Source organism: Micrasema longulum, unplaced genomic scaffold (genome assembly GCF_059751315.1).
Source record: "Micrasema longulum isolate JH-2025_06_02 unplaced genomic scaffold, ASM5975131v1 h1tg000264l, whole genome shotgun sequence".
Lineage (NCBI taxonomy): Eukaryota > Metazoa > Arthropoda > Insecta > Trichoptera > Brachycentridae > Micrasema > Micrasema longulum.
In genome coordinates, this window is record NW_028277468.1 from 77,803 (window position 1) to 103,618 (window position 25,816).

The window sequence follows — 25,816 nt, forward strand, 5'->3', positions numbered from 1 at the left end:
CTATTGTAAAAAAAATTGATTCGTAAAAAATAATGATGAAAAAAATCGATCTTCGACTACCACAAGACTGCATACTAATGCAATAACAGTACCTTAAATGTACTCTCTTTATTTTCCCAATATTTACACCTTACACCTACCGTATTTATTTACCATATAAATACCTTTTATTGAGTAATTATGCGCAATAAATTACAGCTGACCGATTAATTTTGATTTGATTAAAAGATAGTGAACCTAATTGGCCCAAATTGTTATGTGCTCCTCCTATAAACCGATAAGCTGTTCTTTGTAAGATTTTACATGATAAGTTTTAAAGCCCACCCCGAAATATTGCCCTGAGCGAATTTGATTAAATTGTGACACATTTTACAGATGCAGAATAAAGAGTTAAAAAAATAATTAATTAAAATATATTGATTTGAGAAAATAACAGCTATTACAAAAAAATATTACAATATTTACAATTAAACGGAAATTATCAGGCCAGTTTATGTTTTCAACACAATTTTGAACGCAACGTAAAAATGAACATTTGTCTAGAGTTACTCCGTGAAGAGTTAAGAAACCTCATCCTCGAAGGACCACTGGTTACACCTGAGGATGTTAAAAAGCTCGCCCCCTACCTAATAGCCTGATACTTTTCGAATCTGGGCTTGGAGGGGAAGATTGAGCAAAATGAGAACTCTAGCCTTCCACACGTAAGCCAGGCTCTTTATAGACCAGGGTTTGAAGGGCGAGAACTATTCACGGAGACATATAAATTAGCCAATGACAGGTCATAAGTCCTATGCGTAGACTTCTATGTTTATTTTCCTTAAATGTTTTTTATCTCCATAGTAATATGTTTACTAAAAAAAAAGTAATTTCAGGATAGGAAAATATTTATATAATCTGGTAATTTTTGAGAAAGATTTAAGAATGGGAGCAAAAATGAGTGGGATAACTGTTAACTGTCTTCTGTATGCTGATGATGCCGTGCTTCTTGCTAGCAGCAAAGAAGACCTTCAATTCTTGGTAACAAAAGTCTACGATGTATGCAAGAAAAGCGATTTGCTTATGAATGTTGGTAAATCAAAAGTGATGGTTTTTAAAAAAGCTGAAAATATAACTGAATGTGAGATTAGTGTGAACGGAGATATTCTAAATCCAGTGGAAGAATTTGTGTATCTGGGAAGCATGTTTACTAGGGATAGAAAGACTCAGAAAAACATTGAAAGGAGGGTGAGTGCCGGGAATAGTGTGAACGGTGCACTGAAATCTACTTTAGGAAATAAATGTTTATCGCAGGAGACAAAACTATCAGTTCACAATGGAGATCTAGCGCCAACTCTAATGTATGGGAGCGAAGAATGGAATTGGAAAAAAAATTATGAAAGCAGGTTAAATGCTGTCGAGATGCGATCCATCAGGCAAATGTGTGGTAAAACGATGTATGATAGGTGCACAAATGTCGAGATCCGTCAACTGTGTAAGGCTGAGACATGCATTATCGACAGAATCAAGAAAGTGGTGCTGCGTTGCTTTGGACATGTAGAGCGAATAGACAGCAAAAAAACGACTAAAAATCTACAATGCGAATGTTGATGGATGCAGAAAACGAGGAAGACCGACAAAGGCATGGCACGATCAAGTCCATCATATACTAGAAGATGGACATGTTGTAACGATTATATTTCATCCTGCCCCATTTAAGCAGGGCGTAATTAAGCACGGGTCCGAATAATATTTTTTAGTACGTCAAAATTTGAGTATGGCAATACCACGACATACCGTGCATTTTGAAAAGCAAAGACCGCCAGTGTCAAAAGCTAAGATGTAGTCTGTTATATCGTGGGAGTATCGCCTTACGGCATGTAAGTACTTTGTAATTGAATTTGTAATCGTATTGTCGTTTCAATTTGCCAGAACACGAAATCTAATGATGTATTTTTGTCCATAATTATAAATTGAGGTTCAATTTTTTTGTAACTCTTTGAAATCTGTTAATACATTGAGTATTGACATTCTCTGATTTTTCCAAATTGGACATTTTTCACACTCCTCACAAAGGGACGCTACAATGTCAAGAGTAGGAATAATCGACGTGTGTGCATAAGAAGATGTATGAAGGTAGAGGAAGCGAGGTCTGTATGCAAAGACAGAGTAATATGGCGTTCTATCCTCTATGCTTACCCCTGCGGGGAAAGGGCGTGATAGTTTGTTTGTTTTGTAATTTTTGAGATTTCGACTAATCGACAAATCGAACAGTTTTGTTATGGTGATCGGTTAACTGTTTGCATCTCTACATCTACATTAATTTATACCACATGTAGATGCATAAAGTATATTTACAGAATTCCGCCTCATTAATTCTGGAGGAGAACCTGTGTCCAGGTGGAATCTGCTATATCCGATTCAGTTAATTAAGCACATTTAATTACCTACATATCCTGTGGGTCCATTTTATCAGCAGATTCTGAGAATCGAGAATCGAATCTTAAATCAAGTTGTTTCATTTACACCTTCCAATTAATTAAAAACGAGGGTTTGAGTTTGGTGGTCATTAAAAAAAACGGAAGTTATTAATTATTTTTTTTGGTAACATTTTAAAAGCCTTTTATGTGACTGAGAAATGCCTAAAATAGGTTAAAATTATTCTGCTAGGCAGATTTAGAGATGGACATCATCTTCATAATCATGGACATACCTCTAGTGGAACGGAAGGCCTGTTGACTACTGCCAACAGGCCGGCTTCTCCTGAAGAGTTTTAAGTTGTTTCCTCTCCACGTAAGCAAATGTTGAGAAGTTCCTGATTAGCCCATATTAGTATATCCTTTCTGATCCCAACAGTTGAGATAAATTCAAAGAAATTTGATTGCAGAAAAAAACACTTTTTGAAATATAAACTTTGTCTACAATAAGAAACTCCTGCATATAAAAAAATCACGTTCATAAATAAACAACAAAATTTGGGCAAAACTGAAACGAATCTTTCTCAGCAAAATTATTCATATTTCCTTCTCAGGTTTCTCTTCCTGTCTTTTTCTAAATTATTATTGGATATTTTTTTCTAGTACAAATTTTTAATCAATTCTTATTTTGATCAGTCTGCAGGTTGGCTGGGAGATATTGTTTTATTGTTTGTATTGACAATGAGACCGGCAAAGTAATTATTAATTGTATTTGAAGATTAAAATCGATAAATAATAATTTATGCTTCACCACACACTTCAGCAAATTAGCAAAGAAGAAATAATAAAAAAAACTAAACAATATAAATTAAATATGTGCATAGATTTTCACGAATCCGTGTAAAAACTTAAAAACTTTAAACTGAAGCAGCTTATTAACTGAGCTGACGAGAATGTGAAAAAGTGTACATTAGACAAACGGGGTACACAGCAAAGTAAAGAATTGACACACATAAAATATCGTGTATATTTCTTTGAACCAAAAATATTGCAAATACCTAGAAATTACATTGCACGAATAATAAAAAAGGCAATCGAAATACGCAAACACCCAAATAACACAAAGACGATGAGCTGAAATTAAACTCAAGATGGTTCCTGCAACTGCACACTACAAAAATAACGCGGAATGTGCCTACTGCAGATTGCGACAAGGTACAAATTACTAGTACATTGTCAACGAAAAGAGGACCGTAGCGAAAAAACGAATTTCATTCAGTTTTGTAAAAGGTTGGTAATCTTTGAAAAAAGGAAAGGAACACGGAAATGGACCTACCTTTGATTTGATGAGGATGTTCTTCAATTTTGGGCACTGGATGATAAAATTCAAATCGTTACAAAATTCATGAATTGTGTAACGATTTATGATAACTTTTACAACGACGCGGAACGAATTCAAGAATTTTTATGCAATCAATTGTTATGTCAACATGTTGTTTTGTTTTATTCCAAATTCAAATATTCTAAATTTGTGTTTTTTCTATCTTGATGTCAGGTAGGTACCATAAAGATTGGTCAAGGGAAGGATGGGAAAGAAAGGTAATCGTCCAGGAATAAAATCGATAAATGCTGTAATATACTAAACATACATAAATACACATTTTTTCAACAAAACAGACAATTAACCCTGAAAAGGGCTCCTACAGTGGTACCCGTAACGTCGGAACGGATCCAACTTACACGGGATCACCCAATAAAATATACATGTCAAACGTAAAATTAATTTTGAATACTGAGCATTTCTTCTTGAAACAGAGGATTCCTCAATTAATTTCGATTTTTTTTTTTAACATAGTAGGTTTAAAAATAAATAAATTATAAGTGTCCCTCTGTCTTTTTTTCTGTTAAAACATGGACAAATTTTTAGATCGCGTCTGAAATAAGTGTTTAGAAATATTATCGTCGTAAGAGTTTAAAAAAAAGTTTTTTTATGAGACATAAACATCTCAGCGGCTTCTCTCAAACATTTTCAGCTAAATTTCATTCTCGTAACACATTTTCACGATCAATCTGGCATATGATTGGATGGCATCGATGTAATAAAATTTCCAGGGGATCATAAACGTTTAGAAGTGAAACGTATTTTCCTTACGTTACCATTCATCTATTTTCGTAAAGGAAAAAGGGTTTCCCTAACCCATATAATAAAACGACCGACCATAAAGTTCCAAAACTTAATCCCAAATAAATGAGAAAACTTTATGAAAAATAAGTGAAAATATGCACAGCCGAAAATTTATTAACCGTTAATTTACGTACAAGATATCATTAAAAAATCCCAAAGAATTACAAAATTAATCAATGTTTCATTTGATTTTAAAGAAAAAATGAATTTAAAATATGAATCAACAATATTTTGAGTTTGTCCAAATTTTTGTTTACAAGGATTGGATTCAACTCCCTGGGGAGATGTTAATATTAACATATTACTACAAAGATGAAGAACATTTTAGAGAAGGTGATATAGAAGTCTAGGCATCTACAGGGCTTATGACCTGCCATTGGCTGGTTTAAGTAATAAAATTTTCAGGCGTTGCCTAGTATGTAGGTGAAATAATTCAATTACACGATTTTCACCGGCATAAATTTCAGCTCTTTAACTTCACAAACATCAACAGATGAAAGAATTGAAGGGATAAAGATGTTTTAATATGGACAGAATGGTGAATGTTACACAGTGTGTAAAGTGGCGACTAAAACCAGCCAATGACAGGTCATAAACCCTGTAGATGCCTAGACTTCTAAATTACCTTCACTAAAACGTTCTTCATATCTGTTGTAATATGTTAAAATATGAAAAATCAGACTCCTTAGTAATCGGTACTGCCTTAATTTTGACATTAATTTCACCCGCTAAATTGGATTAATACAAAATAAAAAAATTTAGAGTGTCTAATTATTGAGTTGATAGTTTGAAAAAAAAATAGGGATGTAAAACCATAAAACTTTAACAGAAATACTTGATAAGTAACAAACACAATTTTTTGAGTCTGTCTAAATTTTTAAAGTCAAGGACATTTGCAAGTTATCGATATTAATATATTACTTATTTTAACAGAGGTAGAGAATATTCTAGATAAATAAAATGGAAGTATAGGCATTATCAAGGCATATGATCTGTCATGAACTATTTAATAGAGGAATGATACGCAGTCTGTGAAATACCAAATTAGACCAGGAAATGACAGGACATCATCATAATCATTTCTCTACCGCACCCAGTGGGCACTGAATTGGTAAACCAAATGCTGTGTATTTTGATCATCTGTGACTTGAAGGTAAGGAAGTCAGAACTGCATTTTAGGTGCCAGTCCAGGACTGCTATTCTGAATCTTTTCTACCCCCTAGAAAGCGGTTAATTTGTGGATTTTTACTATTTCATTCGACTACACTTTGCTACGTATATGGGCACTCTGATGATTAAACGTCAAATAATTACGAACACGTAAAACCAAACATGATGATTTTTATCCAAATCATTATTGCGACTTTAAGCATTACCCAAAACACTTTATTAGGTTGAATTGACCAAAGCTTTTTTTTCTATTATTTGAACAATTTTATACGTAATTTGTCGTTTAATCATCTGTGTTGCCATGTAAGTTTAGTGTATTCGCATACAAAAAATAAAAATCTCCAAATTAAATATTTTCTAGGGGGTAGAGAAGATGCAGAATAGCAGCTCAGAGCCACGATTATGAACGGCTATGTTCATCGGTATTTACTGAGACGGTATAAACTAATAAGGATATTTTTGTACGAACGTATGTATATTTGTACAAAAATTCAAAGTTTCATGATTAGAAAAAAAAATTGTAAATATTTTATATTTTTCATACTGAAAACACAATTTTACTTTGTAAATAAAATTTAAGATAAATTTTAACGTCTCATCAGAATACGTACTTAGGAACGATAAAATATTGCAGTTTAAATAATCTTTAATTTCAACACTGTCTCTCCTGTTGGGAATCCAACCCAAGAACTCAAGAATGGTAGGCGAATAAGCTGAACACTACGCAATATGGCGAACTAATCTCCACTTACGTCCCTTCTGCAGAATTTTTACCCGAGATTTATTTATTTTTATTTATTTATTTATTTATTTTTGCACCACAACAGGCCAGGAGGCCCAATTACAGTGGTGAATTACATCACAGAACACCCAGGCTTGAGAAAAATCACATTTTTATTTTCCGTGTTCTCACCGGGAATTGAACCCGGAACCTTCCGTGCATGAGTCAAGCGTCTTGACCCCTACACCACGGAGGCCGCCAAGGGTGTATTTAACTAGATCACCCATCTAGTTAAATACACCCGTCCAGGGTTCTGGTTCTATTTCACACACATAACTGTATACATCCACTTGAACAGAAAATCAGACAGATCATGAGTCCTGTACATGACTAGACTTCCATATTTTATTATCTTGGATGTTCTCCATCTCTGTTAATATTATAATATACAAGGCTAAATGATTTTTATGCCTCCTCTACGGATGCGAATCGTGACACCTTAATTAGGGCCCAAAACAGCAAAATACTGAGTTTTGAGAATGGGTGTCTCAGAAAAATCTTGGGTGTGCGGTGGTTTGACTGTATGAGGAATGAAGTAATAATAAAATGGACGCAGCAAACTCTGGTGACAACTGTCCCCAAGCGGAGGTGATACGATTGGCTGGGCCATATACACGGATGCCTCCTGAAAGCCTTAACCACGTTTGTCTACTTTACAAGGCATTAGGTTCTCGAAGTCTTGGCCTGTTTATGTCAAAACTTCGGGACGAGAACCTTACATGGGAGGATTCACAGGAGCTGGCAGTCGACAAAGATGCATGGAGGTTCTTTGTGGATACCATATGCTCCAACTAGGGAACGTATATGGAATGATGATGAGATGTTATTAGTTGAATTGTAACGAACTGGTATTAAACGTGCAATTTGACTTTTCAGTTGAGTAAATTTAAAAAAACATAAATTGATAAAAAAAATAATCTGCATCGGCCGGGAATCGAACCCGGATCGCCCGCGTGGCAGGCGAGCATTCTACCATTGAACCACCGATGCTCACAAAAAATTGTCATTCGATTCATATTGAATGCCTTCAATTTTCGGTTCCATTTTTTTTACACCTGAGCAAATATGATCAGTTCGCTCTTAGCAAACACAGGAAAAACGATCGTTAATTGAAATACGCGTCTATATTAATATATGTTTTTGTTTGTCGTGGCTAACTACACAAAAATTTATATTCATATTTGTAATGATGTGACACAATAATATATTTACATAAATCGGGAATAATTGAACTTATTGATTTTATTTTTAACTTCACCATTTAAATCGATTGTCCATTTTTAAGCAAAGAATTCTTAACGATACTATCATTTTTTACGAATAAAATGGCGAATGGCACAAAAGACATTCCTGATCAAACAAAGTACTAAATGTATTCAAACTTATTTGTTTTAACTAAATAACAAATATTTAAGGCGTTATATTGGGACAATATATCAAGCTTGGCTTGGCTTTTGAGCAATGGTTCGACATTATTAAGGCGTAATACTCTCCAACAGCAAAAGTATTTGCCTCTTACGCATAGTTTCACTGATATGAAAGATGTCGATCTCCAAAGTGACAATGTTCAGCTGCGTGACTGCTATTTCAATCGCCATAATTAGAGGCAGGTTGGTTCTGGAAGCCGGAAGACAAAATGTTCTGTTCTGACACTGATGATCAGGAACATAAAAAATGATACTCTCAAAATGTCAGAGTTCTCGATAAAGTACAAGAAGGCGTTCAATCTTTGTTGTGGCGTCTGTGAGACAAAATTATTTCGTAAATTCTCCAATTGTCAGACTACATCGGCTCGGAAACGAGTATGGTGAAATTGTTTTGTTTTATTTTCGATTGTCAGTTTTTAGAGTAAAAATTCTTACGCGAGGAAATCAAAATAATTTTCATTATTCGAATGCTGTTTCCTTGTCTACGATTAAAATAATACCTACAGTTATTTTTTTCCCCTTTAACTGTTATAATTTTCAACACATTTATTTATGTACCTACCTACTTAAATACAATATTGTATCTTCACATCTATAAAGTAAAATGTTATTTGATACTTTATTTTAATTTTTATTATTGTTTATTAGAACCTACATTGATGTTTACTTGTTGTTCTTAAAAACTCTTTGATTAAAATACTATACTTGTCATGTAAAATCCCTTTATATAAATATATAGAGTTGGATAATTTATATAGCGCCATTTTTGTGAAAATCACCTCAAGGGCGCTGTACAATTAATAAATATCCCAGTACGTCTTGCAGTTACAGAGCGCATGGACGGTTGGGATTCTAGTTCCTCGTTTTCAATTAAGATCAATAAAAAATTATAACAGACAGGAGCTAGATTACAGGACGTATTGCAGCTACAGAGCGCATAGACAGTTAGAAATTTAGCCCCCATTTACACATTTTAAAAATTGTCAAATAAATTTAGTGTGTTAATGATATTTAAAAAAAATAAAAATATGAATAATAAAAAGGAGTAAGATTACAACACGTCTTGCATCTACTAAGCGCATAGACGATTGGAATTCTAGACCCCATTTACAAAATTTAGGTATTTTAAAGTTGATATATGAAAGCTAGATAACCAATCATCGTGCAGCTACAAAGCGCATGGACGAGTGGAATTCAGTTAAAACAATATCAATTAGTTTATAAAAAAAAAGCATTGTAGTAAATTGGTCAAGTGTTCATGCCAAAAAGTAAGCAATGAAAAACTAAATAAATCAAACATAGATATCCGAAGAGAAGCTTTTGTAGACAGTAGGTAGATACCGTCGGCATGTGGCCCATTGGCTGCTAGATAATTTCTGGAAACGCACGTGTTTAGTACTATTATGCCTTTTGTTTCAACGACTTGGTGTCCATTTTGGTCCGTATTATTTCGTTTTATGAGACGCAACATTCCTGTTCAATTCACTTTTTTACATGAATATTACACAAACGCGTGTATGAGCGATTTGATTTATCATTTTGCATGTTATTAAAAGGCAGATATTTGAAATATATAATAAAAAAATAATTGTTAAAAATATGTCTCCACTAAAACGCGACAAGATTGGCCTTGACAACTGAGACGTCAAGATTTGTGAAATGTGCGACTATCTATTTAAACGGTTATGAACGATGATAAAAATTTAGCCGAATCGTGACGTATTAGGGGGACGGTCAATGCAATGAAGCGTTTTCGCGGGAACTTTTATTCTACTGATAAATATAAAAAAATATATTTATTTTACTCGACAGTATTTCAGACACTTATTAACTCATAACTGTAAAAAATGCCCGATAAATGGTAAACGAGAAAAGAGAACTGTTTTTAAATATATAATTAATAAAACACTCTTTTGTTAGACCACTTGAGTGTTTTTTAAAGCAGTACTAGTTTAGGAAGGCACACATCCTTCCATCTACAGGTATTATTATAAACTTACTCTAAATTTTTAGTTTTATCCATGAAAAAATTGAAATTGAATCTGTTACAAAAGCAAATAATAATTCAATCCAAAAAATTGAAAATTACTGTAAAGTTTGATGATTTGTATTATGGACAAAATAAAAATGCATCGGCCGGGAATCGAACCCGGATCGCCCGCGTGGCAGGCGAGCATTCTACCATTGAACCACCGATGCTCATGCCGATTATTACAAAAAATACAACCACGTCATTTTTTTATTTATTCAAAATCGATTAAATACGAGAATCATTATTATTTTTTTATATCTAGTAGTGCATATGGCACTTTTTTTACATGGAAGAGAAAATGACGCTCCAGAAAAATTAAAATATTATGCTGTAAAATCACCTCTTAAACCACTGTACCAGAAATTGAGTCTAAAATTTATCTTCACTTTATTTTCTTTTTCGGGATTTTTTGCTGAAAATAGTCGAAAGCACTGATTCAGGGTTCCGGTTCTATTTCACCCCAGAAAATATCTTTCGACTGGATACGGACAAAATTTTAGTATTGAATAAACGAAAAATTTCAATTATTAAACTTGAATTCTTACTTTTTATTTCTTAAACTGTATGTTTTTGTTTTTCTTTAAATGTATGTTGAATGTTGTTAAATGCGTGTTTTTATTTTTTTAATTTGTTATAAATAAATTTCATAAAAGGCATACGTTTTTAAAAAAATCTATACATATCTACTTTTACACATCTAGTAAATGTTATCACTGTAACTCTCTAAAAAAGAGACTAACTCTTGTGCTTGGAGAGCGACTTACACTGTTGTAGTTGTTTATTTATAAGAGTTTATATACTTTTAAATACGAGTACATGAGAAAAAAAAAACATAGGATTAACATAGAAAAATCATTAAAAAAATCTACATTCATAGTAATTAAAATTTAATGTAGTTTTTTCACGTGTTCAAAAAATTTTTTTTAGATTAACTTTGAATTTATTTATTGATATATTATTTTAAATAGTTTTGAGTTCATTGGAAAGATTATTATAATTTTGTACACCTTTGAAGACAAAGCTATTTTGACCATGACTTGTCTGGAATTTAGGAATTTTTATATTATGTTAGTATCTGAGTGACTCATTTATCTCAAATTCATTTATATTTTCTTCTTTATAAATTTGTAAAATAGAATTTATTTTATAAAGCGTGGCTACTGTATGAACTTATATAAATATTTTATATTGACATTCCGCATTGAATGTTGAGGGTTTCTTTAAAATTACTTTAATAATTCATATTTGTACTATTTTAAGAGGGTTTAATAAATTGGCATATGCACCACCCCATCCTTTAATACCATATTGTAACAAAGATTGTACATTTGAGGAATTAGGTATTTTTAAATGATTGATTTTTAAAATATTCCTTAATCTAATGAATATGTATATACATTTTCTAATTCGTTCAACTAGTTCACTAATATGGTCTTTCCATTTTAAGTTTTGGTCTATGTAAACACCAAGATACTTAATTTCATCTGTTGTATCAATTACTGAACATGTAAGATCGCAGTTAGTTTTGTTGCAATTGCTTTGGTGAATAATTATTTTTACTACTGAATCTAAATTTGTTTTGTTAATTAAAAATGGAACGATTTTTGTCTTTTCCATATTTAAAGAAAATATATCTTTGTCAAACCATAATTTAAATTTATTTATAACGTCATTAGCTACTAAATTTACTGAGTTCCAGTAAACTCCCTTAACTAAAACAACCATATCATCGGCATATGATATTATTTTTAAATTTAAATTTTGACAAAATATGTCATTGACATAGAGAATAAATAAATACATGTTGTTTTCAAATGTATGTTGTAATTTTAAAAAATGATAAAACACTTTGTATTAAGACTTGTTAATTCATAACTGAAAAAGAGCTATATTTCCTTTTATGTGATAAATGAAAAACAAAACTGTTTTTTAATACATAATTTATAAAACACTTTGTTTTTAAACAACTTGATTTTTTTTCAAAAAAATAATAATTTCGGATAGCCCAGATTCTTCCATCTTCAGGTGTTATTATTAACTAATTATAACTTATATTTACATATAAGTTATTAATTTAAAAATACTTGGTAAACTTCTACCTTTTTATTTGACCAATTAGCGCTTTCACCCTCTAATGGGCATCTTCAGACTGGAAAAGGTGGAAGTGTATAAAGTGTTTTGAAATTAAAAACTTATATGTAAATAGATATAAGTTATAACATCATTTCAATGGAATTCCATCAAGAATTGTCAATAAATAAATTTAATTAAAAAAAAAAAAAACTTATTATAAATGAAAAAGGTACGAAGGTTTTGGAAGGAAGGCACTGTTATCAATTTGTTTATTTTTTGGGTGATACCATGTGTGTTGGATTTGTTTCGACGTTTCGGCTACCATTGCAGGAGCCAATCTTCACTCGGTTTACCCTGAAGTTCACAGTTTTTTGTCTAAAAACAGTGAATTTAAACAAAACGTTTTTTTATTGATTGAATCGGCATTTACTTTGTGGAATAACATGATTAACTACGTAATTAATAAAACACTTTTTTAGACCACTTGAGTTTATTGCAAAGGACTATTAATTTCGGAACGCACATGTCCTTCCATTACAGGTTACACAACATTATTTTATTATTTCTGGACTCGTAGAACTGGAAGCGTAGACTAGTCATTTTACCTTCCATATAACGAAAATGATCCGGATATGCTGCGAGTAAAGTGCCAATGTAGTACCTTATGCACTACTAGATATAAGAAAAAAATAATGATTCCCCTATTTAATCGATACTGAATAAATAAAAAAATAACGTTGTTGTATTATTTGCAATGATCGATTCCCGGCCGATGCATTTTTATTTTGTCTGTAATACAAATCGTTAAATTTTACAGTTATTCAACAATGTTTTGAATATCTCCAAATGTTTGAAGAACGTCAACAGATGGAAAAATTTAGGAAATGGGGATGATTAAATATGGACAGAATGGTGAATGTTACACAGTGTGGGAAATTTTATTACGTGAACCAGCAAATGACAAGTCATAAGCCCTATAAATGACTAAACTTTTATATTCTCTTTTCAAAAATGTTTTCCCTCTCTGTTACGACAAAGTAACAATTATTTTAATTTTTTTGCACCAATATCTTCTTCAAATATTATTTGCTTTTGTAACAATTCCTATTTTCTTATGGATTAAATGAAAAAGATATATTAATCAATTTGTTCCGACGTTTCGGATACCATTTCAGCAGCCAATCTTCACTCGGTTTACCCTTAAGATGGCTCCTGCAATGGTAGCCGAAACGTCGGAACACATCTAACACACACGGTATCACCCAAAAAAGAAACAAATTGATTAATGTATTTTTTTCAATTAATCCATAAGAAAACTTAAATATGATTTGTTACAAAAGCAAATAATATTTGAAGAAGATATCAATACAAAAAAAATAGTTTAAAAAAAAAGTTAATTTGTCGTAACAGAGAGGGAAAACATTTTTGAGAAGCGCATATGGAAGTTTAGTCATTTATAGGGCTTATGACTTGTCATTTGCTGGTTCAAGTAATAGTAGTTTACACACTGTGTAACATTCACCATTCTATCCACATTTAATCATCCCCATTTCCTCAATTCTTCCATCTGTTAACGTTCTGCAAACATTTGGAGATACTCAAACATTGTTGAATAACTGTAAAATTTAATGATTTGTATTACAGATACAACAAAAATGCATCGGCCGGGAATCGAACCCGGATCGCCCGCGTGGCAGGCGAGCATTCTACCATTGAACCACCGATGCTCATGCCGATCATCGCAAAAAATACAAGCATAACATTTTATTTATTTATTCAGTATTTATTAAATAGGTGAATTATTATCATTTGTTTTTACCCAGTAGTGCATAGGGCACTTATTGAAAAAAGTTTTTTTTTGAAAAAATAATTTTTTTTACTGTTAAACCACTTCTTAAAACACTCTACCAGAAATTGAGCCTAAAACCACAAGCATAATAGCCGAACGCAAAAAAACACTATAGTACGAAGCCGACTTTCACACTATTTTTTTTCCAGAATTTTTATCTGAAAATAGTCGAAAGCATTGATTTAGGGTTCCGGTTCTATTTCACTCCAAGAATTACATCTTCCGCCTGAATACGCACAATTTTTTTATCAAAAAAAATTGTGCGTATTGTTTTTCTTTAAATGTATGTTGTTTGTGAACCGTTAATTTAATCATTTATAAATGAAATAGACCCATAAACGTTAAAAAAAATTAAAAAACTTACGTAAAAAAAATATTGTGTAGGTAATTTTTAATTATTTTTCCTAGAACAAGAGTTGAATTCGAATCAGTCTAGGCTTTTATGTGTTTTCTTTATTACTGAAATTTCAGATTGACAAGCTGCATGTAGCAACGACTGCGGCACGGTAAATTTTCTAAGATTATTGATAATATTTATTTTTATTAATTATTATTCGCACATTAATTCTCTGTTCCCGAGAATTTACTCTCTCGGGAACAAATACACCGATGACCAAAAACTTGAAGTATTTGCTATAACTTGATCAAACTTCAAGAGCCAATTATTCTTTAATATTTAAAAATTAATAATAACTGAATTTCCAGTATTTTCATTTGTTTTTATGTACATATTATACTTATTTTTATAATTATAATTTGTTTAGTACCACTGTATGTGTAAAAGCCCTATTAGGGGTTAATAAATAAATCAATTGTATTTTAGAAATCAATATGAATGTTGTGTAAAAATGTTTTCATTCATAATTTTTTGTATAATTTAATTTAGTTCGTACTATTATTTGGCATATGATTTATTGCTTCTATTTCTTATATTTCTTACTATAGTATTCAGTGATTTTCTAGAAAACATATCTTAATTATCATTTCAATTATGTTTTTATATATATATTCTTTTTCTGTTGATTTCAATGATACTCTTATTTTGTTTTTTTTAAAACTACTATATTTTACAATTATTTTGTTGATTTTAATGACACCATTATGTTGTATTTTTGATTATGTGTAATTCTTAATTTATATTTTAAAAATTATTTCTGATTATCTTTTTTGCATTGTATTCTTTGGAGTTTTATTATTTATTACATTTACATTTTTTTTCTAGATTATTATTCTATGTCATTAAAATTTGATCTAATTAATTTTACTATGTTTTTTTATTGTTATTTATTGTGGCTTGACACGGGCATAGCCTTAAAAGCCTTAATAAGTTCATTAATATTTAAGCTAGTGTAATTTTAAATTAATAAATACATAAATAATTTCAAAAAAATAATTGTTAAAAATACGTCTCCACTAAAACGCGACAAGATTGGCCTTGACAACTGAGACGTCAAGATTCGTGAAATGTGCGACGATCTATTTAAACGGTTATAAACGATGATAAAAATTTAGCCGAATCGTGACGTATTAGGGGGATGGTCAATGCAATAAAGCGTTTTCGCGGGAACTTTTATGCTACTGATAAATATAAAAAAAATATTTATTTTACTAGACAGTATTTCAGACACTTATTAACTCATAACTGTAAAAAATGCCCGATAAATGGTAAACGAGAAAAAAAAACTGTTTTTAAATATATAATTAATAAAACACTCTTTAGTTCGACCACTTGAGTGTTTTTTCAAGCACTACTAGTTTAGGAAGAAACAGATCCTTCCATCTACAGGTATTATTATAAACTTACTTTAAATTTTTCGTTTTATCCATGAAAAAAATCAAATTGAATTTGTTACAAAAGCAAATAATAATTCAACCCAAAAAATTTAAAATAACTGTGAAGTTTGATGATTTGTATTATGGACAAAATAAAAATGCATCGGCCGGGAATCGAACCCGGATCGCCCGCGTGGCAGGCGAGCATTCTACCATTGAACCACCGATGCTCATGCCGATTATTACAAAAAATACAACCACGTCATTTTTTTATTTATTCAAAATCGATTAAATACGAGAATTATTATTATTTTCTTATATCTAGTAGTGCATATGGCACTTTTTTTTACATGGAAGAGAAAGTGACGCTCCAGAAAAACTAAAATATTATGCTGTAAAATCACCTCTTAAACCACTGTACCAGAAATTGAGTCTAAAACTTATCTTCACTTTATTTTCTTTTTCGGGATTTTTTGCTGAAAATAGTCGAAAGCACTGATTTAGGGTTCCGGTTCTATTTCACCCCAGAAAATATCTTTCGACTGGATACGGACAAAATTTTATTATTGAATAAACGAAAAATTTCAATTATTAAACTTGAATCCTTACATTTTATTTCTTAAACTGTATGTTTTTGTATTTCTTTAAATGTATGTTGAATGTTGTTAAATGTGTGTATTTCTTTTTTATTTTTTAAATTTGTTATAAATAAATTTCATAAAAGGTATATGTTTTTAAAAAATTCTATACATATCTACTTTTACACATCTAGTAAATGTTATCACTGTAACTTTCATTTAATCCATAAGAAAATAGGAATTGTTACAAAAGCAAATAATATTTGAAGAAGATATTGGTACAAAAAAATTAAAATAATTGTTACTTTGTCGTAACAGAGAGGGAAAACATTTTTGAAAAGAGAATATAAAAGTTTAGTCATTTATAGAGCTTATGACTTGTCATTTGCTGGTTCACGTAATAGAATTTCCCACACTGTGTAACATTCACCATTCTGTCCATATTTAATCATCCCCATTTCCTAAATTTTTCCATCTGTTGACGTTCTTCAAACATTTGGAGATATTCAAAACATTGTTGAATAACTGTAAAATTTAACGATTTGTATAACAGACAAAATAAAAATGCATCGGCCGGGAATCGAACCCGGATCGCCCGCGTGGCAGGCGAGCATTCTACCATTGAACCACCGATGCTCACGTGAATTCGTTGTGTTTTCGTCATTATAGGCATAAAAGTAATTTTGTAATAAATTTCATGAACAAATGGTCAAGATGCGACATTATTACGTGGCTAAAATGTTGCATTAAAACCACATGTTCAAATATAAACAAAAAAAATTTGGAAACTTGCTCCGCAAGAGAGGTTGATTACATTGGATAGTATTTGAAAAAAAAAATTCCCGTGTGTTTAAACACCCGTAAAGAAAATCTCCGATAATTTTTATTTATTGGGCATTTAAAAAAAATCACATTACATACATAGTACAAATAAAATTAATATTTAAAACATATTTATATAAAATCCCTAATGGTAGAGCACAATGTGCTATGTACATTTCCCGATATGAGTTTTTTGTTGCATCTATCTATGTAGGTAAACCAGTACCAATATAGAAGCAATTAATTTTTTTTTTAATTTTATTTATTTACAATTTTAAAAAACCCGTTAGGGTTACATTAGAAATTTAATATTGTGTAGTCATTTTATGTCTCGTTTAGTCTAGTTAGTTCAGTCATCATGTGCTTTTTCAGATTGATTTTAAATTTGTCTCCAGTAAAAGTTTTCATGTAGTAAGGTAGGTCGTTGTAGTGTTTAAGTCCATTAAGTAGTATTTTTGACTGTCCTGTGTTTGTCTTTGCCTTTTCAATATGATAGTGTTGTTGTTGTCTGGTGTTATATTTGTGTATGTCAGCATTTTTGACTAATATTATGTCGTCGTCTTGTATGTTTCCCAGTGTTATTTTGTGCACAATTTTTAAGGTCTCAATTTTAATCAAGTAGTTGTCAAACTGGTGTGTTTTTTTGTACAGTTCAGTCGTACAGGTCAGGTAGGGTAGGTTGTATGTTAGTTTAAGAATTTTATTTTGTTGTCTTTGTATTCTTGTTATGTCTGTCTTGTTACCAGTTCCCCAGAAGGAGATCATGTAACTCAATTTACTTTTGACATAGGCTTCGTACATCATAATTTTAACGATAAAGGTTTCAGCTCTTAAACTTCACTAAAATCGACAAATGGAAGAATTGAAGAAATACGTATGTTCAAACATAGGCAAAATGCTGAATGTTACACAATGTGTAAAGTGGTCACTTAAACCAGCCAATGACAGGTCATAAGCCCTATAAATGCCTAGACTTCCATGTTTCCTTCTTTAAGGTATTTTCCATCCCTGTTGTAATTTATTAATCTTAATGACTCCCGAGGGGGTGAAATCCAGTATTTTGTCTACAAACAATTGGACAAACCCAAATACTGTAATAAAATAATTGAGTAAATCATAAAAACAAAAATATATAATTTTGAGTAAAAAAAAGCATTCTTATTTATAAAACAATAAAATACCCACATTTGCATTATTACTGTTCGTCGCTCTTTTTTAAATGTAATAATTAGGAGACTAAATTCTAATTACCGGCCTATCTCGATACTCCCAGTATTTTCTAAAATATTTGAACTAATTTTAAAAGATAGGCTCACTAAATTCTTGACCGACAATAAAATTCTTACGTCCCAACAGTATGGATTTCGAAAGTTTTCAAATACTAAATGTGCTGCTTATGACTTTGTCTTAAATCTACAAAAAAAAATAGATGTTGGTGGATTTGCTGCAGCTATATTTATAGACTTAAAAAAAGCTTTCGACACTGTGGACCATGAGATTCTATTGGATAAGTTGAAACACTTAGGCATAGTTGGCATACCTTTGAAAATATTTCGAAGCTATCTCACTGACAGATACTGTGCGGTTCAAATCGGAAAAGAATCTAGTGATCTAGGTAGGATAACTTGTGGAGTTCCGCAGGGGTCAATCCTTGGTCCACTCTTGTTCCTTATTTATATTAATGATATCACTAAGTGGGGGTTAAAGGGGACTCTTCAATTGTATGCCGATGATACTGTCATTTTTTATCATAATAGTAACCTAAAAGAACTAGAAAAAATAATGAAGACAGATTTCGATAGTCTTGCCGACTGGATGCGATTAAACAAATTAAGTTTGAATATGAAAAAAACATCATATATGATTTTTGGGAACAAACAGGATTTGAAAGTTAATATTTCTCTAGGAACTGGCTATATTGAAAAGACCAATGTTACTAAATACTTAGGACTATATATTGACTCTCAACTTTCATGGAAATACCAATATGAACATGTTAAATCAAAAATAGTACCCGTAACTGGCGTTTTGCATAGACTTCGTGGTCTGCTTCCTCACTTTGTTTTGTTTGCCGTCTATTACGCTATGATACATTCTCACCTATCCTATTTATGCTGTATTTGGGGTTTAGCTAACAAAAACCAGATTTCTGAGATTCAAGTTCTTCAAAACCGAGCTCTGAGAAGCATTCTTGGTTTGAAATGGGATTCCCATGTCAAGGATATTTATCGTAACACAAAAATACTTCCTTTCAAGGTAATGGCACTGTATGACATCACTAACACTATTTCAAACATCATAAACTTTTCTGCTCACACAAATTTAAAACTTACATTTAATCATGAAATTCACAACTATAATACACGACATGCAAAAAATCTTCACATTTCTAAATTTTGTTCCACGAAGTTCGGCAAAAGGTCTCTGGAATACATTGGTCGTATACAATTTAATAAACTGCCTGATGACCTTAAAAATGAAATGTCGAGTGGTAAATCTCAAAGACCAGAAATGAAGACCTATTTCTTGAATCTTTTTGAAAGTGATAGTTTTTAGCTCAGTTTCTGTGAATAGTCTATATATTGTGTTTTAAGTTTAAATGTTTTTCTTTTCTTTTTTTAATATTAAGTTCACAGAATGTTTAAATGTTTTTATTTTCTTTTTTAATATTAATTTCACAGAATGTTTAAATGTTTTTCTTGTCTTTTTTAATATTAAGTTCACAGATTGTTTGAATGTTTTTATTTTCTTCTTTAATATTAAGTTCACAGATTGTTTAAATGTTTTCTTTCCCTTTTTAATATTAAGTTCATAGATTGTTAAAATTTGTTAAAATTTTTATTGTTTAAATGTATACTATGTATTGTTACAAGAAATGTACTATTTTTTTTATGTACCGTCCCAAATGAGTTTTCTCGTACAACTCCTGGGAATATAATATCATGATATTCATGTCTTATATGTTTTATTAATAAATAAAAAAAAAAAAAATGTTTTTAATTTTTTGTATGTAACCACTTACCGACTTTTCTATGTCTACCGGTTTCGAGACGTACCCGTCTCTTCGTTAGGACACCAATTAAACCAACATGCAAACCAACATGCAAAACCCACTATACACCTTCACCATAGTTGTTGCACAAAAATATAAAACCAACACAACATCCATTTTAATAAGCCCATGGACTGATTAGGACAAACATGCACTGATTAAATTATGAAAATATTATCTTGTTTGAGAATTAATGGAAAAAGTAGAGGGGATGGAGGGAGAAGATAAGCTTAATAGGTTTCATAGGGTGACCATTAAAGTGTAACATCGTATAAAGGACTATATTGGAAGTTTGTTTGATTATTGATCAAAGGAACATTATTTTTTCTAATCAGTGCATGTGCTTATTAAAATGCATATCGTGTTGGTTTTATATTTTTGTGCAACAACTATGGTGAAGGTGTATAGTGGGTTTTATATGTTAGTTTAATTGGTGTCCTGACGAAGAAACGGGTACGTCTCGAAACCGGTAGACATAAAAAAGTCAGAAGTGGTTATTTACAAATATTTGATAACATTTAGTAATATGTTTGACCACAAAGTTAATGCTTTCAAATATTAATAATAATTAGGATTGTACTCAAATCACAAAAACATATATTTAAATGTATAAAATATGCACACATGCTTTCTCACTGACAAATAATGTTTTCAATGAGAAAAAACAAAAGTATCAAATTGTACTGTGGTTTAAAAATGTACGATTAATAAGAAGACATAAAAAAAATATAATGTATTAATATGTTGTTATCAAAAGTGTAGTTCTTGAAATTTTATTAAATAAATAAAATAAAATATTTGCTTTGTATTTGAATTGAAATTGTGGGATAAGTACATTTCTGAAATCTACTTTCAATTGAAAATGTGGCAATATAATAATACCTGATAATAAAAAATGCTTACATTTTCTTCTTTCCAGAAAGCAAAAAGAAATCTATTTACTTCTTCAAAATACGTTTAATATCGTTCGAACATGCTACATAGCAACAGTGAAAATCCACGTTTCTCATATATTTGTATAGCGTGGGTATAATGCTTGAAATGTGCGGAATTTTTCAAACAAAAAAACTTTTAGTAAAAACATGCAAATCTTTTAATTAAAACTGTTTGATAAATTTGTGTAATCCCTAACACAAATCGTGAATTTAATTATGTTTGTAATTAAAACGTTCATGAAATATAATTCCTGAAAATATCACCCCTGTTACATAGTTTCAATGTGGTTCCACCCCGCTCACGTGAAAAGCAACTAACATATTTTTTAGATAAAAAATAAGTACACATATAAAAAAATCATATTAACATATGTTAATTTTAAAATACTTATCTTAAACGAAGCAGACTTGAAACAACCGTAGTCCTGAAATGAATACAACAATGTTTTGAGTATGTCCAAATGCTTGCAGACTGGCTGGATTTCCTCCCTAGGGAGTTATTTATATTTAAATTTGTTGCAACAGATAGGAAAAAATATTCCCTTCTCAAAAAATTTTTTTTTGCCTCTCTGTTGAAACAAATTTAAAACTAAAACTAATTCTTTCAATCAAATTCTTTGTATATTTCTTTTTGAGGGAAATAGTAAAAAAAATACATAGCTTTGCACGAAACTAAAAATTGAAGTTCGTAAGTATTTAACAAAACCATTAAAAAAACACAGTTATTATTTTTACTTTTAAAACATTGTCTAACATGCATTATTTTATCGCCCTTGTTTGTCTTTGCTACGTTGTATTTTTTCGCTCAGTTTTTTAAACACATGCTTCTTCTTTTAACTGTTGTAATTGGCTAAGGCCACATTTTTATTTATTTATTATATATACGGCCTAAGCCAATAACAACAGTTACATGAAGAAACATAAATGCAAGAAACTGAACAAAAAGAACATAAAACTATTTGGCAAAGACAAACCAGGGCAAAACAAAATTTGTAAACAATTTATTCATAAAAACGAAAGACCTAAGACTTCGAGCTAAACCATGCCAATCTAACTTCATCCCACACTGTTTAGTCGCGAAGAGATCTACTAAAAGCCGGAAGATCTATCCCAAAGAATTCCAAGTCGTGTGATGAATTGACTAATCTACACATTCTGGACATTGGGGCATAAAAACCAAAGTTGCTCTTAGAAGATTTTATAAATAGCCGATTTTGACTTCTGGTGACACGGTTGGGAACATGAAAAGAAATTGATTGCAACAGAGATGGGCATCACTTATGGCATTAAATATTTTGAAAATGCATATAATGTCCATCTCAGTTCTACGTCTCTCCAATGAAGACAGATAAGAAGTTTCCTCTATTTCAAAATAGGAATAATTACCCCTTTGTAATCCGAGCAACCATACCACTTGTCTTAGAAAACGGTCTTGGACAGACTCAATATGAGTCCCGTAGAATAGATACCAAATAGAAGAAGCGTATTTTAGATGTGGTCGAACTAGTGAGCAATAAAGAGTTTTGATGGTATTCATATTTTTGAAGTCCATCGTCACTCTATTGATAAAACCGAGAAGTTTGAGAGATTTGTTTACAATATTATCAATGTTGTAAACAAATCTGTTTAAAAAAAAAAATTACAATATTATTCACTTTATATACGGCCAATTACAACAGTTGCACGAAGAAACAAATATACCAAAAACGGAACAAAATAATATAAAATTATGTAGCAATGACAAACTAAGGCAATAAAATAATGGTAAACAATATATTCATAAACACGATAAACATATAAAACTTCGAGCTAAACTACGCCAATTCATCTTCATCCCACACTTTTTAGTGGCAAATAGATCAACAAAAAGCCAGAAGATCTTTCCCAAAGAATTCCAAGTTATGCGACCAATCGACTCATCTACACATTCTGGACATTGGGGCATAAAAACAAAAGTAGCTCCTAAAAGATTGAATGAATAGCAGGCGTTGGCTTCTGGTGACATGGTTGGGAACGTGAAAAGAAATTAATACATAATAAATTAAACAAAATCAGGTACAATTATTGTTTACATATTTATTTTTCTTTCTACTCAGTATTTTGCTATGTTTTTTTAAATATACTTTTTGCTATACACATACATTATTTTTTTAAATATTACTTTAAATATGTTTCTTACCATGTATTCTGTTTTTATTTCGCATTTTACTGAGTTTTAAAATATTTTTATTTACATATTTATATATTTTTAATGGTTTTTACCAAGTTTTCATTACATTTATTACGTTGTTCTTATTATGTTTTTGCTTCGTTTTTTTTACTACATTTTTACTATGTTTTTACTGCACTTTTACTATGTTTTTTTTAACTATGTTTTTACTCCATTATCAACTTTGTTTTTCACTTTGTCTTCTATCTTTATAACTGTTTATTTATATTAAATACTGTTTTTTATATTTTTTAGACTGTCTTGGAACGGGGTAAATAATTCTAGTTAGGCAGTCAAAGCAACTTTGTATAAATTATAATTTTGTGTATGTAATATAATGATAATAAATAAATAAATGATATGAAATGTAGATGCTTAATCTGAAGAAAGAATCATCATCGTTTTCATCATCATTGTGAAGAAATGATTGCATACAGAAATGTAAAAATGAAATATAATAAAAATACTTTGCTAGAAAAACGGGACGTGTTCGGCCTTGGTTGTTGTGACGTCAAGATTCGTGATAATGTTCGAAACAAATTTCAACGGGCAGGACCAAATAAACATGAATCGTGACGAATAGGAGCGTGGCCAATGGAATGACCGTTTTGCGGGAATTTAAAATTACAAATTTAAAAAAATTACTGGATAGTATTTTATAGATGTTCTGAAGACACATTATTAAATGAATTATTTCGTAAACGTAAAATCATTTTACATTTGAGTATCAATGCAATGCCCTATACACTACTGGTTGCAGATAGAGAGATGATGTTAATTACCATGATTAAAAAGGTAAAAAATTAACTTTTTTTTTCTTTATATTATATTTAAGATTTCAGTCTGTTCAGAAATTTGATATGTTAATTATGAGAAGAAAAAAAATGCTTAGTAGCCAATGAGCTGTCGTAAGGCCTGTAAACTAATTTATTTTTAAACATGTTCTCCATCTCTGTTGTAACGTATGCAAATTTTATATCTATGCATACTTACATAAATTTAATGTTCTAAAAAAAGTCATATTTCCCTATTACAACACTAAATGTTAGAAAGCCCAAACTGTTTCCCATTGATGGGAAAGGACAGCATAAAATGGTTTAGCGTAAAACATTTTTTTTTAATATTTCACTTTCACCCTCTCAAGAATCAAACCCAAAACCTCAAGCATGGTAGGCGAACGCGCCAACTAGCAGAGCTTTCGTTTCTATTTCACACATAACTTGTATCTCACGAACTGATCTGTTATTCATCCGCACGGACACACGAGAAATTATCAGGAAAAAATGGGATGGTTCATTTTAAAGTAGGTATTATTTTAAAAAGACCCAAGACGGAATTTGGTGAGATTACTAAGACCGAGTTGGGTGAGATTATGGGTACTGACGGAGTTTGATATTAATTTCTACTTTGAATTATTACAACCATTTTTATTATTTAAAAGAGACAGTATTAATATTTCACCTAAACGTGACCATACACAATTTAGCAGGATTATGGAATACTTTACATTAGGATTAAATTCTAGGGCTGAGGTAGGCTGGAGGCTTTTTTCGCATTAATCAAAAGATAAATCAAATTCTATCCTTTCACAGAAATATAATAAGATTATCGAATATCAATTACAAAATTAATTATAGAAATTTCTCTTCTGTTAAAATTAAGTGAATTCTTTGATATATCTTTACTATTTTCAAAACGTTCCGTGCTAAATTTTGGCATTTTAATATTATCTAAGTGAAATGTTTAATTCTCATTTTGTCTTCTTCTTTTTCACATCCAATTCTAAATTCATTACAAAATTAATGTTTTCTAGTAAAAAAAATATTATTATTGTATTCGACTTCTGGTGACATGGTTGGGAACGTGAAAAGAAATCGATTGCAACAGAGATGAGACATCACTTATAGCATTAGTATTTTGAAAATGCATATAAGGTCTATCTTAGTTTTATGATTCTCCAATGGAAACAGATTAGGAGATTGCTTTATTTCAAAGTAGAAATAATTACCCCTTCATATGGCTTATGACCTTTCATTGGCTGGTTTAAGTGGTTACTTTACGCTGTTGCATCAAATTTAGAAATTTACGTTGTTACAACAAATGGTCAGCCTTTTTACAAACATTTGGACATACTCAAAGCATTGTAGGTCTAATTTAGTCGACTAGAAATCCACAGTGTGCAGATTTTTATTTTTATTTATTTAATGCACAAAATACACAATTTTACATAGACACAATTATATGTTTTTTATATCCCGACTTGTTAGAAAATTCCGTGTTAAGTCGGGACTCTTCGATATATAAATCAAAAATATTTATTGACATATTAAAAAAATATACAGGTAATCAAAAAAAATATGCAAAATAATCAAAACAATATACAAAATAATAATAGAAAAATAAAAATAATAAAAATTTATAATACATGTCGAAAATGGAATCAAAAGTTATATAATAATACATATGACAGTGATGACATACACTTATACGATATACGTATATGGATAATAATGAAAACAGCAGCGATGTTATGATTA

General features: G+C 30.7%; 1 protein-coding gene and 5 non-coding genes across 6 annotated transcripts in view; all 6 read right to left on the reverse strand.

Annotated features, from left to right (window-relative positions):
• LOC148283057 (guanylate cyclase 32E) overlaps positions 1-25,816 on the reverse strand; it is a gene marked incomplete at its 3' end in the record, with an annotated part of 223,567 nt that overhangs the window by 76,445 nt on the left and 121,306 nt on the right. The gene's annotated exons all lie outside the window — the stretch shown is intronic.
• TRNAG-GCC (transfer RNA glycine (anticodon GCC)) lies at positions 7,449-7,519 on the reverse strand. Its single transcript has one exon. It is a non-coding gene; the product is annotated as a tRNA-Gly (tRNA).
• Positions 10,085-10,155, reverse strand: TRNAG-GCC (transfer RNA glycine (anticodon GCC)). The gene has a single exon. It is a non-coding gene; the product is annotated as a tRNA-Gly (tRNA).
• On the reverse strand, positions 13,718-13,788 carry TRNAG-GCC (transfer RNA glycine (anticodon GCC)). Its single transcript has one exon. It is a non-coding gene; the product is annotated as a tRNA-Gly (tRNA).
• Positions 15,843-15,913, reverse strand: TRNAG-GCC (transfer RNA glycine (anticodon GCC)). The gene has a single exon. It is a non-coding gene; the product is annotated as a tRNA-Gly (tRNA).
• TRNAG-GCC (transfer RNA glycine (anticodon GCC)) lies at positions 16,827-16,897 on the reverse strand. The gene has a single exon. It is a non-coding gene; the product is annotated as a tRNA-Gly (tRNA).